General features: G+C 36.9%; 1 protein-coding gene across 1 annotated transcript in view; it reads right to left on the bottom strand.

Moving 5' to 3' along the window:
* NCOA1 (nuclear receptor coactivator 1) overlaps positions 1-17,618 on the bottom strand; it is a 269,372-nt gene that overhangs the window by 207,565 nt on the left and 44,189 nt on the right. The gene's annotated exons all lie outside the window — the stretch shown is intronic.

The raw sequence follows: 17,618 nt of genomic DNA, 5'->3' as shown, positions 1-17,618 counted from the left end.
GGAGGAAACAGGATTTCCAGCAGAAGATACCTCTATGATAAAGAAGCACCCAATATGATGGCTATCATTCAGTCCTGGGTCCTTGGCAGTAGGACGTGACAAATTGGACTTTCCTAAATTAATGGTAGTGCTGTATCTTCCCATTCTACCTCAAAGCTAACTCCAAACAGTGGGACTGTGCAGACATCAGAGAATGCTTAAGAAATATGAACCCTACTGGCTTTCGTTATTTAAAGCCTAACTGCTTTAGGTTTTACCACCCAGGGTTAAGTTTTCCACTAATATTCCCTTTAGATTACAAAGACACAGTGGATCAGGCTCCAGAGGCAATCATTACACCACAGGTCAATTCAGGAATCTTGCTAGTTACTTCTACCTGTGGCTCCCACCCCTGTCACCCTTGGGCTTTATTCAAAACATAAACTACTGTGACTACCTTTTCTCCTGTTTTCATGCCCACAGTGTTCTCTTTGCTGTCTCAGTCACCGCATGCGGTCCCCAACTGCCGCCCTTCCTTCCAACCTTTTCCACAGGGACCTCTGGAAACCCCTTTTACATAGTAAAACAAAAGACCTCTACATCCTCAACCTTATCACTGAACACTACTTTCAACCACTGGGCTAAATCTGGCTCTTGAAAAGAACCCTCTAGAGTGAAGACTAAGGCCATAGGAATCAACCTTGTCCACAGTAACATTTCCAGACCCTAACTCACAAGCAGTCCCATTCCTTCCCTCAGGGTCATACCACCTGGCTGTCCTACCCTCTTCTTGACTTTGTCATTCAATATTCTACTCTATCTTTTCTAACCGGGGTCCAGACTCAATCCCTTAGATGCACTCTACCTACACTCATCTTTCCAGTTCTGTGTTATCACCAATCTCAAAATCTTGGTTGTCACCCAAGCTATCAGTCCACCAAGTACGTTACTTTCTTTTCTCCACTTCACCACTCTCAGATTCCTAATCCTGGGTCAATTCAATCACCTGCTAGAGAAAAAAACACACAACCATGTGGACTGATCCTGCTATAATATTAAGGTCTTCAAATTTAGTTAGACACTGAATGCTATCTATGTCATTAATCAGATCCTTCTCCCGTAACGCACACTGCCTTTGTTCCCAAATGTGCAACTCTCCCTCTTCCAGCCCCACCTGGGGTAGAATGGGAAAGGAGTTTTATGTTTTCCTTAACCACTTATATTGTGAAAATACTATTTCTTTCATCTACTTTTAACATTTTCTCAGTCTATCGCTGGCTTTCAATACAAAAGTTTTTCTTTTCACGTGGCCAGTTTTATCTATCAGTGCATTTTTCACTTCTTTTATTATTTCTTTGCTTAGAAATTTCTTCCTCTTCAATGATAACAGACAAATACTCTGATTTTCACTTTTCTGTGGGCTAAATTATTTGAATACTTCATTCCAAATGATGTATGGAAAGAGATTTAACTCTGAACTGACCTGTATTCCAAATTGCCAGTTTTCCTAACAACATTAAGTAATTAAGTAAACCACCCCTTGATTTATAAATTTCTTCTTATACATTTCATTTGTCTACAACAAGGTTGATTTCTGGGCTATAATCTATTTACGTAATGTAATTATTGTTTCTTTATATGTTTTAATTTGTAATAAGAATATTCTTTGGTATTCTCATCTCCTGTTCTTCCTGACAATAGTTAGATATGTTTTATCAGTTTCCAAGGATATGCCCAGTAGTTTCATGAGTAAGAAATGGTTCCACAGTCCACTCTCAGCGCTCTGTGTTTCTGTTATAGTTGCTGCCTAAACACAATGCTCCTTTCTGCTTTGAGGGATCAACCACATTGGGTCTAGACCCAAAACCTTTCTAATCATGCTAGAAAACCAGCCTTTCTATATATTTATTCATCTAGAGCCAGATTCATAAAACCTTGATCTTTGCAATTCTCCATGCTTTGTATTTACCTTTTCATTTGTAAAATCTGATTTATGTAAAATAAAGGTATCTCACACACAATTTTTATTTCATAGGCCAACATATTTTATCAGCTCTAAAGTATTTTTCAAATCTTCCTGTTATCTTTTAAGATTCACATAATGTTTATTAACTTTAACTTTTCTTAATATATACTACATTCACATGAATCAAAAAAAATCAAAATGATGTAAAAAGGAACATAACATGTTTGAGAAGTCTCATTTGTATATCATCCACATGTGGCTCACATTGTCCTTGCTTACTATAGGTCACCACTTTTATTAGTTTCTTGTATGTATATCCTTCTAGTGATTCTTTACGCAAATACACTTAACTGCAAATATAATCTTATTCTTCCTGCCTTCTTAGGTAAAATATTCAGTTTTGCACCGTATTTTTTTCACTCATTATATCCTGCAGATTTTCCATGTTAGGATATGTTTTATCACTGTTTTTTAAAACTCCATGATATTTCATTGTGTGACTATATACTAGCTGTGCAACCAAGCCCATAGTTCTAAGAAATTAGATTCTACAAATTTAAGTCTTATTTCTGAAAATAATTTAGTTCAAGAGCAATAACTGTACACAGGAAACTATGTGGTATGATTTTACATATTTTTATATTAATAAATGTAAGTTCTCTTGTATATTTCTTTATCTTTCATCTCAAGTTTACTTTATGATCCTACCTAAAATTTATCAACCATAATAGTCATAAACTTTGAAAGAAGAAGGACAGTTCTCAGGTTGAGAGGTCTCGAATTCTGAAAGCTGCTCAACCTCAATGAAGGTTTCAATGGGTCTGCAAAAATGAAATACAGCTGTACAAGAAGTAAAGCAGCTGTACAATTCAAGAAATGTTCTATTCTACTTAGTGGGATCAGGAAAAGCTTCATGGAGGAAGTAGTCCCTTGGGTTCAATCCTAAATGACAAAGTGCTCAAGAGGCAAATGAAGGCAAGAGAAAACATTCAAGTGGGATCCGAATAAGCAGCAGTTTGAAATAGCAAACCCTGTCAAGAACTCTAAGTAGTTCCACTTCCACCTAGAATGCAGAAAGCCACAAAAGAATGTTTTCCCACCCTAGTGAGAAAAAGCCAGATCTATAAAATCAAAACTTCTCTTGAATCTAATAAAGAATTGAAGTCAGAAGGCAACCAAGTAATTTAATACCAAAGAGGGACAAATTCCTCCAGGGAGAGGCTGTACACACAAACTGTTTTACCTTTGGCAGGTCATCAGAAGAAGTGGCCTCCATACACGTATGTAAGAAAAAAAAAATCAGTTAAGATTTTAACAAATTCTTAAAGACCAAGTATGAACTACTATGTCAGTTAGGAATGGTTGAGAACCCCAGACACAAGGAGAGTTTACACTCAATTGCAAGTTCTTCCACATGCCTCAACCAGATTCTCACAAGAAAGATTAGAGGTAGGACAGGAAACCAGAGAAAGCCCTTCATCAATGAAGCAAGTGTGTACAAGGTGATGAGTACAGGGCTGAAGCTCTGCCTGCTTCCCCAGCCTGTCCCCAACACAGAGCAAAAGCCTAGAGCCACTGGGGGAAGGACAGAAAACCCTCTCACCCCAGGGTCCAGGCAAAAGTCCACTGCTTCAGAGGAGAACAGAAGCAAAATGCCTCTCCCAGATGGGGAGAAAACACTCTTAAGCTCCCGGACACAGGCAAAGACACACGGATGCTATGAGAAAGTAGAGGCAAAAAAAACCCCTCTGTCACTGTGGGGGAGGGGGAGAGGAAAAAGTCTTGGGCAAAGGATCTTTCACCAATACCAACAGAGATGCACTACTACAAGGGAGGGAAAGGATATTCCTGCCCAAGACCAACCACAAATGTATGACAGTGTTTGACCACCACAGGGAAGAGAAAGCAGGAAAGCTAAGAAAGTCCGACCACTGATACCCAGGAATGAAGGGCCTGACCAGGATTGAGTCTGCACTAGAACAAAACAGAACTCTGCCCTGTCCCACAAGCATAGCACTGGGTAACAAGCAACAATAATCTATCACTGGGAGAAAAACAATAACATGAAATCCCTCTGCAAACAGATGTGCAAAGACTGTTGAAAGATGAGGGTGATACAGGATCACAGAAAAATCCTGTAGTACCACATGCCACACTCTAAACACAAGGCAACAGCAGCCAAATGGAGAAATGTGAAGCCTGTGGTACACTGAAGGTAATAATGGCCACAAAATCCAAACCCACCTCATTTCAAGATTAGACTGACTCAACCTCTGACAAAAACAGCCTGAGAGAAGAGGATCACTTCAGTCTCTCCTATTCTTCTGTACATGATGATGAGCATTAAATCACAAATCATGAAGCATCCACAAAAGCAAGAAGAAATAACCCTTTGTCAAGAGATAAAGTAATCAACAAAATCAGGACTGATTCATCAATTGAAATTATCAAACATTCTAAAATAACTGTTAAATGATCTAGTAGAAAAGATGGACAACATGCATAAAAAGACGGAAATTCTCAGCAGTGACATGGAAACTTTAAAAAAGTAAAATAGAAAAGCTAGAAACAACAAAAGAAATTTTGGTTACATTAGAGAAGAAAAATTTCTTTGGCAGCCTCAACAGCAGCCTGGACACAGATTAGGAAAGAGTCAGTGGACTTAAAGACAGGACAATAGAAATAATACAAAATGAAACCACAGTTTTAAAAAACTGAAGGAAAAATACAGTTCAGGGCATCCAAGAGCTGTGGAACTATATCAAAATGTATAACATCCATTTAATTGGAGCCCCAGGAGAAGAAAACAAAAATAATAAGATACAAGAAATACATGAAAAGATAATGGCCAAGAATTTTCCCAAATGAATCTAAGACAACAAACTAGAGAGCAAAAAATCCCAGAGAACCCCAATCATGATAAATACCAAAACGCGCACACACAAACAAACATACACGGGTATATCATAGTCAAACTGTAGAAAAACAAAGATAAAAATCTCTAAGACAGAGAAAAAAGAAAGACTACATACAAATAACAAAGATTAAAATTTCCTTATCTTCAGAAAATTATACAAGCCAAAGACAATATTGAATATAATACCTTTCAGGTACTGAAAGAAAAAAGAGCTGAACATAGAATTCTATAACCAGCAAAAAAATTTTTGAAAACTGAAGGAAGAAAGAAGGAATTTTTTGACAAATAAAATGAGAGAATTCACTGCCTGCAGACACCAGAAATGTTAAAAGAAGTCCTTTAGGCAGCAGTGAAAATTCCCAGGTGAAAATTTGGATCTACAAAAAAGAAATGAAGAGCAGTAGAAAGAGAAGGTAAAAATAAAAGACTATTTTTTTCATATTTTATTGATTTTAGAAGGTTAAACAGGAACTAAAGCAAAAAATGATAATGTAGGGTCAATAACATACATAGAAATAAAATTTATGACAAAATAGTATAAAGATGGAAGGTAGACAGTTGTTGAAGTATGCTGTATATAAGGTATTACATGACACATGAAGTAGTATAATATTATTTAAAGAAAAAATGTGATTTTTAAAAATGTGAAAAAAAATATTATTAGTTAAAGATATATCTTTTAAACCATAGAGTAGGGGCTTCCCTGGTGGCGCAGTGGTTAAGAATCCGCCTGCCAATGCAGGAGACACAGGTTTGAGCCCTGGTCCAGGAAGACCCCACATGCCGCGGAACAACTAAGCCTGTGCGCCACAACTACTGAGCCTGCACTCTAGAGCCCGCGAGCCACAAGTACTGAGCCCATGTGCCACAACTACTAAAGCCCGCGTGCCTAGAGCCCATGCTCCCAACAAGAGAAGCCACCACAATGAGAAGCCTGTGCACCACAAGGAAGAGTAGCCCCCACTCACCACAACCAGAGAGAGATAAGCCCGTGTGCAGCAAAGACCCAACGCAGCCAAAAATAAATAAATAAATAAATAAAATTAAATAAAATAAACCGTAGAGTAGGGGTTCTCAACCAGGAGCAATTTTGCCCCCTCAGGGACATGTAGCAAAGTCTAGAAATTTTTTTGGTTGTCACAACGGGGGGTGGGGAATGGGTGCTCCTGTCATCTAGTAGATAGAGACCAGGGATGCTAAAAATCCTGCAATGCACACAGGTATCCCCTCCATGACCCAACAACAAAGAATTATCCAACCAAAAATACCAACAGTGCCAAGGTTAAGAAACCATGACCTAGAGCAACCACAAAAATATGTGTGTATGTATAAATATACAGAATAAGCCAAGAGTTAGATAAAATGAAATTATGAAAAATGATTAATTCAATAGAAGGCAGAAAAAATAAACAAAAAAGATTCAAAAATAGAAAACAACTAGCAAGATGGTAGGTTTAAATCCAAACTTTCAATGATTATATTAAATAGAAACTATCTAAACACCCAATTAAAAGGTAGAGATTATCAGATCAAATTTTATAAACAAAATCCAATCGTATGCTATCCACGAGGCACTTACTTTATATACAAAGACATAGGTTAAAAGTAAAAGGAGGGAAAGGAAAGACAGCATGGCTGTATTAATATCTGAAAAAGCAGACCTCAGAATAAGGAATATCACCAGTGATAAAGAGGGACACTACTTAACGATAAAGGATCAATTCATGACAAAACTGTAAGGAGATTAGACAAATCCACAATTACAACTGTAGACATTAATACTGCTCTGTTATTAATCAACAGAACAAGAAAACAGAAAATCACTAAGCTATAGAAAACCTGAAAATACTATCAGCTGACTTGACCTAATTGGATATTTATAGAACATTTTACACAACAAGAACAGAAAATGCATTATTTTCAAGGGTACATGGAACATTCACCAAGAAAGACCATATTCTGGGCCATAAAACAAAGCTCAAAATATTTAAAAGAATTTAAATTAAATAATGCATCGTCTCTGACCAAAACAGAATTAAGTTAGCATCAATAACTGAAAGATAGATTAAGAATTGTCAAAGGTAGGAAATTAAACAACACAATTCTAAATAACCCAAAAATTAAAAAGAGAAATTAAAAAACACTTTTAATTGAATTAAAAGTAAAGTGGAACTTATCAAAATTTGTGGGAGGGCTTCCCTGGTGGCACAGTGGTTGAGAGTCCGCCTGCCTATGCAGGGGAGACGGGTTCGTGCCCCAGTCTGGGAGGATCCCACATGCCGCAGAGCGGCTGGGCCTGTGAACCATGGTCGCTGAGCCTGCGCGTCCAGAGCCTGTGCTCGGCAACGGGAGAGGCCCGCGTACCGCAAAATAAATAAATAAATAAATAAAGTGGAACATATCAAAATTTGTGGGAGAGCTTCCCTGGTGGCGCAGTGGTTGAGAGTCCGCCTGCTGATGCAGGGCACACGGGTTCATGCCCCGGTCCGGGAAGATCCCACATGCCTTGGAGCGGCTGGGCCCGTGAGCCACGGCCGCTGAGCCTGCACGTCCGGAGCCTGTGCTCCGCAACGGGAGAGGCCACAACAGTGAGAGGCCCGCTTACCGCAAAAAAAAAAAAAAAATTGTGGGATACCACTAAAGCAGTTCTTAGAAAAACTTACAGCATAAAACATAAACTGCTTATATTAGAAAACAAAAGTCTTGCATCAATAATCTAAGCCTCCACCTTAAGTAGAAAAAGAGCAAATTAAACACAAAGGAATTAGAAGGAAGAAATGAAACTAAAAACAAAAAGCAATAGAGAAAATTTATGAAACTGAAATGTAGTTCTTTGAGAATTTCGATAGCGCTGAATAAACTTCTGGCCAGAGAGAGAGAGAGAGACAGAGAGAGAGAGAAGTCACAAATTAATTATACCAAGAATGAAAAGAGGACAGCACTAGAAATTGTATAGATACTAAAAGGATAATAAGAGAATATTATGAGCTACTTTATGGCAATGAATTCTACAGCTTTGACAAAAGGTACCAAGTCCTTGGAAGTTTGAATACAAACTACCAAATTCACTCAAGAAATTAAATAACAATAGCTCTTAATATATTAAGAAAATTTAATTCATAATTTAAAATCTTCCCACGAAGAAAGTTCCATGACAAATGGCTTCCTTGGTAAATTCTACCAACATCTAAGGAATAAATCATAACAATAATATATAAATTTTCCAGAAATAAATAAAGAGAAAACACTTCCCAATTCATCTTATGAGGATAGCATAACTCTGATATAAAAGTCAGACAAAAAAAACTGTAAGAAAAATAAATTACAGACCAATATCCTTTCATGAACACACAAAACATTTTAACCAAATATTAGAAAAATGAATCTAGCAATATACAAAAAGGAATATATATCATGACCAAATAGCATTTATCCCAGGAATGCAATATTAGTTCAATAAGAAAAAAAATCCATCAATGTAATTCAACATATCAATAGACTAAAATATAAGCGATCATCTTCACAGATGCAAAAAAAAATTTAGGAAAAACCCACAACCATTCATGATTCAAAACTCAGAAAACTAGGAACAGAAGGGAACGTCCTCAGCCTAAGACATGAATTTACAACAAATCTAAAGCTAATATCATACATAATTCATGAGAGACTAAATGCTTTCCCTCTAAGATCAGGAACAAGGCAAGAACATCTGCTCTCACCGCTCCTATTCAACAATGCACTGTACTGTCAGTACAATAATGCAAGAAAATGAAATAAAAGCCTAGAGAGTAAAAAAAAAAAAAAAAACAAAAAGAAACAAAACTGTCTTTTTTCCACAAGTGACAGGGCTGTCTATATAGAAAATCCCAAAGAATCTACTACTGAAACTAAATTTGCTTTGAATTTGGCAGAATTGCAGGATACAAAGTCAACATACAAAATTCAGTTGTATTTCTATATGGCAGAAATTAATAATTAGAAATAAATTAACAAAACAGTAGCAATTACATTAGCATCAAAAAAGGAAGATATAGGATAAATATAACAAAATAAATGGAAAATTCCTGTGCTCAAAAATACAAAACATCAAGTGAGAAATCAAAGACCTCAATAAATGGAAGTATACTGTTTTCAAAGATCAGATTAGTCAATGTTAATATATCAATTCTCCTCAAATTAGTGTATAGATTTAACATAAATCACAATTAAAATCCCACCAGGCGGGACTTCCCTGGTGGCCCAGTGGATAAGAATCCGCCTGCCAATGCAGGGGACACGGGTTCGAGCCCTGGTCCGGGAAGATCCCACATGCCGTGGAACAACTCAGCCTGTGCACCACAACTACTGAGCCTGTGCTCTAGAGCCGGCGAGCCACAACTACTGAAGCCCCTGTGCCTAGAGCCTGTGCTCCGTAACAAGAGAAACCACCGCAATGAGAAGCCCGTGCACCACAAAGAAGCCACAACTAGAGAAAGCCCACGCAGCAACAAAGACACAACGCAGCCAAAAATAAATAAATAAAAAGAAAAAAATCCTACGAGGATTTTTTAAATAAAAACTGGTTAGCTGATTCTAAAATTTATATGGAAATGCACAGAACCTATAATGCTAAAATAATTCTAAAAAAAAAAAGGCTGGAAATTTTATTCTACCTGATTTCAATACTTTCCTTTTTTTTTTTTTAATGAAGATCTTTTTATTCTTGACCTGCAATTTTTTTGTTGTTTTTGGCCACGCCATGCGTTATGCGGGCAGGATCTTAGTTCCCCGACCAGGCATTGAACCCATGCCCCCTGCAGTGGGAGCACAGAGTCTTAACCACTGGACTGCCACAGAAGTCCCTCAATACTTTCTATAGAGCTACAGTCTTCAAGACATTGTAATTCTGATACAAGGATAAACATACAGATCAATGGAACAGAAGAGACAGTCCAGAAATAGATCTGTTATGGTCAATTGATTTGATTTTCAACAAAAGTACCACGGTAATTCAATGGAAAAAGAACTGTCTTTATAACAACTAGTGCTAGAACAAATGACAATCCATACGGGGAAAAAAAAAAAAAGGAACCTCAACTCACATCTCACATCTTATACAAAAATTAATAGACGTAGAGACTTCCCTGGTGGGCCAGTGGGTAAGACTTCGAGCTCCCAATGCAGTGGGCCTAGTTCGATCCCTGGTCGGGAAACTAGATCTCACATGCATGCCACAACTAAGAGTCCGCACGCCGCAACTAAGAGTCCGCATACCACAACAAAAGATCCTGCATGCTGCAACTAAAAGATCCCACATGCCACAACTAAGACCCGGCGCAGCCAAGATAAACAAATAAATAAATATTTTTTAAAAAATTAATAGACAAATATTTTAAAATACAAAACTATAAAATTTCTAAAGGAAAACATAGGAGAAAATTTGGGGGATGCTAGGTTAGCCCAGAGGTTGGCAACCTTTTTCTGTAAACGGTCAGACAGTATATATTTTAGGCTTTATGGGCTATATCATCTCTGCTGCAAAGCCTTAACTCTGTCCTGTAACATGAAAGCAGCTATAGAGAACATGGAAACAAACAGGTATAGCTATGTTCCAATAAAACTTTATTTACAAAAACAAGCAGTGGGCTGAATCAGCTGTAGTTTGCCAACACCTGAGTTAGGCAGTTTTTAGATATGACACAAAAAGCATGGACCATAAAAGAAAAAATTGAGATATTGCACTTAAAATTTCAAACTTCTGTTCTTCCACAGACAGTGTTATGAAAATGTAAAGACAAGCCACAAACTTGGGGAAAATATTTGCAAGACAAATATCTGATAACTTGTTTCCAGAATATAAAAGAAATCTTCAGTACAATAATAAGAAAATAAAAGTCCAGTAAAAACAATGGGCAAAGTATTTGGACAATGCAAAAATGACAACTCTAACAGGCAGCCTGCTGATATGGTACATGTGTTTAATCTTTCCTACTGGCCTTTAGGCTCCTGTCTGAATGGAACACCCAACATTCTGCCTTACACAAGAAGATAACCAACAAATAAAATAAAACTGTCAGAGCATTTTTTAAGCTAAGTTTTAGAGTAGTTAATACATGTACCTAGTATAAAAAGTAAATTGTACTAACAGGCTATGGTGAATAGAAAGTCCCCCCTAGTCATCCAGCTCCATCCCTTGCTTACTGTGTATTCATTCGTATTCTATACACTAAAAAGCATTTACATGTATTTTTAATGAAAGTGATGGCATACTATACAGCTTCTCATCATGATTTTTTTAACTTAATGTGTCTTAGAACTTACTTCATATCATTCCTTATAGAATTCCCTCCTGCTCTTTTTTTTAACAATTTCATGATATTCTATCATATGAATACATCATGATTTGTTAAACCAGTTCCTCATTGACAGACTCATATGTTGTTTCCAGTATTTTTCCATTACTGACAATGCTCTAAAGAATATCTGTGTACTCATGAAGTGGAATTACTTTCTGAGTCAAAGAGTATCTGAATTTTAAATTATGGTACACTTCGCTAGAACTGTGCTCCACAAAGTTTATCAGGGATTAAAAAATATATATGGACATGTGTCAGTAAACCTTCCAGATCAGAGAAATTAAGATTTTCAGCTCTAAGTAATCCAAGATACTTGTTAAGCCAAGATAAATTTAGAGTGAGTGACAATGACAAGAGTGAGACTTAGCATGGCCCCTCATTACCCCCATTTTTTTCTACTAAATTAAGGTAATAATTTTTATTTAATATGTAAAATCTAATTTCTAAGAGGACTTGAATTGGTTACAAGTTAAGACACAAGGTAAAGAGGATTAATCACAATAAAACTTTGTAAATAAAATTAAGATACTGTGGTAGTTAGTTGGTATGGCCACATAATAGCCTCCAAAGATGGCTGCCATCAAGTCCTTCCCTCTCTCTGTACACGTCACTCCACCCATGAGGATATGCTGTTTATACCCCAGTTCCTTGAATCTTGGCTGGCCTTGTGACTTGCTTTGACCAACAGTGACCAAAAGTGACATTCTGAAGCTCCACAGACCAGGAGGACTGACAGTTTCCCCTTTCTCCCTCTTGGAAGCGAGAGGCCATGTAAGAAATCTGAATACCCTGAAATTATCATGCTGGTGAGAGGCCACGTGGAGGCATGCCAAAGTGCCAGACATGTGAGTGAAGCCTCCTTCCAGCCCAGCTACCAGCTGAGTGAATGCACCCAGTTGATGCCACACAGAGCAGAAGAATCCCCTAGCCAAGCCCTGACCAAATTCCTGACCCACAGAACTATAAAAATAATAAATCAATGCCATTTTAAGCCACTAAGTTTGGGAGTGATTTGTTAAATGACAATAGGCAACTGAAACAGACACTACCAAATTAATAATATCAGCAAATTATAAACAATGAGTGTCAAATTTGGGTCCATGTTTCCAGGGTTGTAAGTTTTCATCTATGATAAGAAGAAAACATGTAAATTTTGTATCTGAACTGTATGTACTTGAAAAAAGAACAATGAACCTAGTGGACTATAGTTTCAAACATAATTTTAGAAAATGCACATCATTCAAATGATGTTGCTTATAGATATATTTATAGACAGATGGCATATCATTAAATCAGAATCAGTACAGGCATTTTCATATTGGGGGAGACTGAGGTGACATGATCTTGATACTTTTGTTCTCTGAAGACCTAATACAAGAAATAAGATGAATACATAATTAAAATATTCATTAAACTATCTTCTCATATCTGATACTTTAAGTGAGCTTTTGATAGACACTAAATAGCTGTCAGTTTGTGATTAAATCTTCTAATAAGAACATACAGAATACTCTATAAGATTGGTTAAGGTTAGAGTCATACACATTAATAGCCCAAAAATCTACCTTTCCCCTAGAACAGCTCCCACTGAGACCACAAATATTCTTTAATGCTATATCCCATGAAAATGCCTTAGTCCATAACTTATTTAACCTTAAACAGCATCTGCATAAATAACCATTCCCTTTCAGTCACTAAGTACAGCACACACTCAAAGCCTAGGGAGTTAAATTCCACCTCCTTGAGGGAGGGAAGTGTCTGCATAAATTACCTGGAGCTTCTCTGTACGGGACAAATAAGTGGGGGACACTTACTTATTCAATCATTTAGGGTTATAACCCAATACTGTGTTATTTATTTTGTTATTCAAATTGATCCAGCTTTGGTCATTTGATGCTCTTTCAGGTTGCCTCCTGCATCCTTTTGCCAAGCCCCATCCTTTTGGCTTTTGAGTATTTTCTTACCTTCTAGCTCTACAAAATGTTCCAGGTTCATCTTGCATATTCCCTGTGCCAGTCCTAGAATCAACTATTTTCCAAGAAGCTTACTTTTTTTAAATTGGAAAATGGTATCAAATCAAGATCTTGGTGCTAGGTGTGTATAATGCTACTGGGGTGTCATTACTTCTAGGCCCTTTTAGTAGACAGAGCTAGGAAATATGTCTGTATACTTGGCCATATATACATACATATCTATAATTGTTTCTGTATCCATATCCATATTAACCTAAACGTGAGTTCATCCTGATTTCTCTAACTCTAATCTAGTACCATGTGATTTGTTCTAGCCTTCCCCTTGCCATGGTTGTCTGTAACCTCACTCACCAAAAGTGAGAAACCTGGCTCCCACAATTCACCGTCCATTTACTTATTTAATACCAGTATACATGTACAATGGTTTCAGATTTGTTAGCCCACACTCTCCTGAATTTTTTTAATCATTATGTAAGTTTTAGGTGTATCTCCTGAATTTTTGTCCTACCTTTTTAGCCATTCCTTCTAAAAGTCTTATTAGAAGAATCCTCATTTTAGATGTGTGTGTTCTAAGATCTTTCACCTAAATCTCTTCTCTCTCTGTACCTTCTACCAGGGTGACCTTTCATATCCATGATTTTAGTTACCTTCCAAATGCTGATACTTTCCAAATCAGTATCTCCAGCCCAGATGTCTCTCCTAAACTTCAAACCCATTTATCTAACTATCTACCGGATCTCAACGTAGGTGTCCCATAGGCACCTCAAACTGAACTCATCATCCTTCCTTAGCCTTCTCCTCCACGGTTCCTCTAATAAATGGCACCATCATCAACTACCTATTGCACAAGCCAGAGATTTAGGGATCATGTCTGTCTTCTTCCCTCTACATTTTCCTAATATCCAACCACCAAAGCCTACCACAAAAGCCTAAATCTTTCTCAAGTCCTTCTACTTCTCTCCATCCCATGACCCTACCATAGCCAGCCCAACATCACCTCTAACCTAGAAATATTTATTGTTAGAACAAATGAATAAATAAGACAACTCTCTAACTGATCTTACTACCTTCAATTTTACTGGCTCTAATTCGATATTTTCCACACCATAACCTGAGTGATCTATCTAAAAAACAAACCAGATCATATCACTTTTTCATGATTAAAATCTTTTAATAGTTCCCCACTTCTCTCAAAATAAAGCCCAACTGCTTCGATATTATTTTCAAGATTTTGTGTGATACTGTCCCTAGTTACCTCTCTGGTGTCATCTGTTCCTTTCTCTAACTTTGTATTCTCTGCAATCAACTAATCTGAAATCTTCTCAATTTCTTTCTCCTGTCTTATCTCAGATGTTCCTTCTTCAGAAAGCCATCTCTGCCTCTCCCCCAAATCTGGGTTAAGCGCTCCTGCTCTATTCTGACATTCTATCATGTAGTCTATCCACTGGCGCATCCACTGCACTGCATTGTAACTACCCGGTTATTTCTTGTATTGGTTGCCAGGCTGTAGGCTCCATCAGGGCAAAAAAATCACATTACCTTGTTTTTCACTGCACCCTCAGCCTAGCTCTCTGCCTAATAATACATAGTAGGAACACAGTAAATGCTTAAAATAAATACTTTTGAGTTTTTATTTTTGTTATTTCTGTACCTTAGATGTAATGACTATATTACAGGTAATCAAAATGAAGTATCTCCTGTATGTACAAAGTTTAATAACAATCTGTTAAATCAAGTTTACTAATTATCTTATTCTACAGAGTATTTCCTTGGACTTTTTTTTTTTTTTTTTTTTTTTTTTCAGAAAAAGTACAAAGCTAGTATAATTTCTGAAACCATGTCTGTCTTGAAATCTCTCTTTTGCCTTTCTATGTAAATGACAGTGTGGTAAGGTATAAAACTCTGAGGATAAATCCTTTTCCCTCACAACACTGTAGATACTGTAGTAGTTATCAAACTCTAAAACAGGAATCAATACTATTTGGTGATTAAATTTTCACTAGTCCTCAGTACAATCAAAAAAGATGACAGTGTTGTTGGTGGGAATGTAAAGTGGTGCAGCCACTGGGGAAACAGTACAGAGGTTCCTCAAAACACTAAAAATAGAGTTGCCATATGATCCAACAATCCCACTCCTGGGCATATATCTGGACAACACTATAATTAGAAAAGACAGATGCACCCCTATGTTCATAGAAGCACTATTTACAAGCCAAAACATGGAAACAACCTAAATGTCCATCAACAGATGAATGGGTAAGTAAGATGTGGTATATACATACAATGGAATACTACTCAGCCACAAAAAAACAATGAAATAATGCCATTTGCAGCAATATGGATGGACCTAGAGATTATCATACTAAGTGAAGTCAGACAAATACCATACGATATCACTTATATGTGAAATCTAAAATATGACACAAATGAACTTATATATAAAACAGAAACAGACTCACAGATACAGAGAACAAACTTGTGGTTGCCAAGAGGGAGGGGTTTTGGGGAGAAAAGAACTGGGAGTTCAAGATTAGCAGATGCAAACTATTATATATAGAATGGAAAAATGACAAGGCCCTACTGTATAGCACAGGGAACTATATTCAATATCCTATAATAAACCATAATGGAAAAGAAAAAAAAGATGACAGTGTTGTTCAACTCAAAACAAAAATTACTCAATTGTTTATTTTATATTTTATACCCTTGTTTAGCTAAAAAAAAAGTTTGATAATTTGTTAATCACTCAGATTTTCTATTAGCATTTTATTAGTCCATAAATTCCATAAAAGGTCTGGAATCCTCTCATCTAGTATTTTTCATGAAATAGAAGACTAGATTCCAAACTGATTATCTTCCCTTTGAAAATCATTTGATTTTCCTCCCCAAAAGCTTGGAGAATTTTCTCTTATTCTTGAACATCAGAAATGTGACTAGTATAATCACTCATCTTGTTTGCTATTTGGTGAGTTCTATAAAAAGTACAAGTCTTCAGTTTAGCAACATTTTCCAATATTTTCTTTGAGAATTTCTTGATCACGTATACATCATCTCTGTTCTTTCCTACTAGAACACCCAATTTATGTATACCAGATCTCCTGGATCTATCTACTGTGCCTATTATCTCCACCTCTATCTTTCCGTAATTCTGGTACATCATTTGAACTAGTCTTCTAATTCACTAATGTGATTTTCTGGAGTATTCAATCTACTTTTCACTATTATGAATTATTTTAGTTCAATATTAATGATTTTGTTTTCCATAAACATTTTCCTGTTCTCAGAATTCCCTTTGTTCACAACAATCAAATCTCAGTCTAAGAATTTGAATTTTTTACATCTCATGCAGTGCCATAACTATTTCTCAGAGAGCCATCTGCTATGAAAATTCAAATTATGTCCAGAATCAGAAACTGAGAAAGGCTCTCTCAAGAATTCTTTAGATCAGTGTTAAAACCTTTTTCCAAAAATGTCCTCCTATGTCAACCCTGGAAACCCCAAACCAGCTGAGTCCATAACCTCTTCTCTGCCTGCTAAGACTAGCCTCAGTAATAGCTTTAATCTAGTCAGTGGACTGGCCCTCTGTGTCAGCTGAGATAAGGTTCAGTTGCACATGAACAAATACATGTGGTTTATAGAAAAGAGAGGTTTATTTTTCTCTCACATAAGAGATCTGGAAGTAGGCAGGTCAGGATAGATTGGCAGCTGTATCGTCACCAAGGACCCCCCACTCATTCTATCTTTTCCCTCTGCCGGCCTTACCCCATGGCATCTATGCTCAAAGTCATCTCGTGGTCAAAAGATGATCGCTGCAACTCCAGAAATTTCATCTCTGTCCTAGGCAGAAGAAAGGAGGAAGGGACAAGAGCTCCTTCTGAGGCATCCCAGATGAGTCCATCTCCTTTAAAGAGCCTTCCTAGAAGTGCTACCCAAGTTTTCTGTTTACAGCTACTGAGAAATACTGTTTTATAGTTGGACTTAGTGATCTTCCCGCAATATTGTAGATATGTCACTAAGAATGAAAGGGAGAATAGATACTGGTTTGACAACCAGTACTCTGGACTCCACCATTTTCCTCCCTCTCCTGAACAAGTTCTTGGATTGCCAACTGTCCCTCTTAATCATGACATTCAAAATTAAAGTCAAACAACAGTTGTTAAATGTATTTTCACTAGGGTAGAATAATTAATTCTTCCTGTAGTCAGAATATAATGCTTCAATTAATGCATTTGAAGGCTTCCCAAATTTTCCCATCAGTCATATCAAACTTCTTACTGTCTAAAATGCACACTTTTTAAAAAAAACTACACGAAAATGGGATGTCTCCATCTGGTATTTGTGCAACTGACTTTCAAAGAACTCTTAACTGAGCATCTTCAGTGTGACACTGTGGTCAACCTAAAGACACAAAAAGACACTGAAAGACTTCTTGTATCAAGCAGCTAAGG

The sequence above is a fragment of the Physeter macrocephalus genome, chromosome 12 (genome assembly GCF_002837175.3).
Source record: "Physeter macrocephalus isolate SW-GA chromosome 12, ASM283717v5, whole genome shotgun sequence".
Classification (NCBI taxonomy): domain Eukaryota; kingdom Metazoa; phylum Chordata; class Mammalia; order Artiodactyla; family Physeteridae; genus Physeter; species Physeter macrocephalus.
The sequence above is the reverse complement of the archived record's forward strand: the minus strand, read 5'-3'. Positions and strand labels throughout refer to the sequence as shown.